We start from the raw sequence: 1,592 nt of genomic DNA on the forward strand, positions 1-1,592 counted from the left end.
CAAGGTCAAGATACCTCTTTTGGACTGAGCTTCATCACCCACATAGGCATCCTTTTGTCCCATCCCGACCATGACTCCAGTGTGTCTGGGTCGACCCACGATACTTGGAAACACTGCCCTAGGAGCATCATCACCAGCAAATCCAGCCTGGCATAAAACACAAACCAGAGATCAAACTTATTTCAGAGTGGTTCTGGAAAACAAAAGTTTCCATAGCAATTCAGATGACATACGAACCTTCACCATTCCAGTTCCATTATCGCAGACGAGGGGCTGAATATCCTCAGCATCGGTCATTTTCTATGACTGTAAAAGTACCAAGATTGAATTATTAGATCACAAGAAATCAGAGGTAAACAATGTAGCACATGCTGTTTGACACTCATCCAGGCTCACAGGTCCAGGAATTTTGAAAAGAAAAGGTAAAATAACCACACAAAAAAACAGAAATCCGGGTAAAAAAATATTTAACAAAATGAAGATTGATATATTAGAAAAAAAAACCTTGTATTTGAGGAATCCTAGAGAACATAAAGTAAAATAAAATGTACTCTTCGTGTTTTGATTATACAAAATAAAATTCTAAATTTGCTAGAAATAATAAAGTGACTATTTGACGATTCAAATAAATAGATGTGAATCTATTTATAAAAATACACAAAATAATAAGAAACAAACTCTTTTACGAATAATACGCAGTTGACATCTCAACAAGAAGATGCAGAGATATCTCGTGATAATATATTAGGCAAAAATTTTTAAAAAAAAAACAAGTCAACACAAATTATTTATCGTTAAAACCATGAGGACATTCAATTAAGCACTCACGTATAAAGCATACATCAAGTATCAACTCTATCCACTTCTTTTCAGAAGCATCAATCAGACGAGATCATTTATACGAAAACAAGTAAGAAAAAGCATCGAAATAAATTCAGATCTATAAGAAGAAAAACAGATCAATAAAAGCTACAATGGTGTAAACTTCAGATCGGAGTCGAGCGCAACAAATTTCTTTAAAATCGCCAAGTCTAATCCTTAACAAATAAGGTAAAAGTAGATCTGCACACAACTCAAATCCAGATCTCATAGTCATGCTTCACAACAAGCAAAATCGAGTCATAAAATCAACCGATAGAACAGAAGATTGAATAAGCATCCACCTACTAATACGAAAACAACAGGAAACAGAGCAAAAATAACAACCTTTAATTAAAGAAGTAGCTGGTAAAGAAAGCAAGAGTCTGCTGCGTCACTATCTTCCGATGAGACGAACGATCGGGTCTTCCGCCGCCTCTCCTCAATTGGAACGCAGAAGAGGAAATGAAGGCAGGAGTCGATTAAGGAACGGGCTAGAGGCGTCTCTTTATATAGAAGCTTGAGTGGTGAAGTCTCTGCCATTTTTAAATTTTTTTTTAATCCTATTTTTGAGTGAACCGAAACTTTCAAATTTTTTCCACCTCACAAAATTCAAAATTTTCTATAATAATACTAACTAGTATATCGATGCACGTATTGTATATTTATATAATATTTTTTATAATTTGTTTGATTTATATTTAAATGAGAATCAAAATATAATTATAAAAAAT

At 33.9% G+C, this 1,592-nt stretch overlaps 1 long non-coding RNA gene across 1 annotated transcript; it reads right to left on the reverse strand.

Moving 5' to 3' along the window:
- Window positions 1-6: 6 nt before the first annotated feature.
- On the reverse strand, window positions 7-1,406 carry LOC140966428 (uncharacterized). Its single transcript, XR_012173352.1, has 3 exons — window positions 1,207-1,406; window positions 238-306; window positions 7-147 (listed from the first exon to the last, which is right to left on the reverse strand). It is a non-coding gene; the product is annotated as an uncharacterized lncRNA (long non-coding RNA).
- Window positions 1,407-1,592: the final 186 nt, after the last annotated feature.

Source organism: Primulina huaijiensis, unplaced genomic scaffold, assembly GCF_012295235.1.
Source record: "Primulina huaijiensis isolate GDHJ02 unplaced genomic scaffold, ASM1229523v2 scaffold206238, whole genome shotgun sequence".
Classification (NCBI taxonomy): domain Eukaryota; kingdom Viridiplantae; phylum Streptophyta; class Magnoliopsida; order Lamiales; family Gesneriaceae; genus Primulina; species Primulina huaijiensis.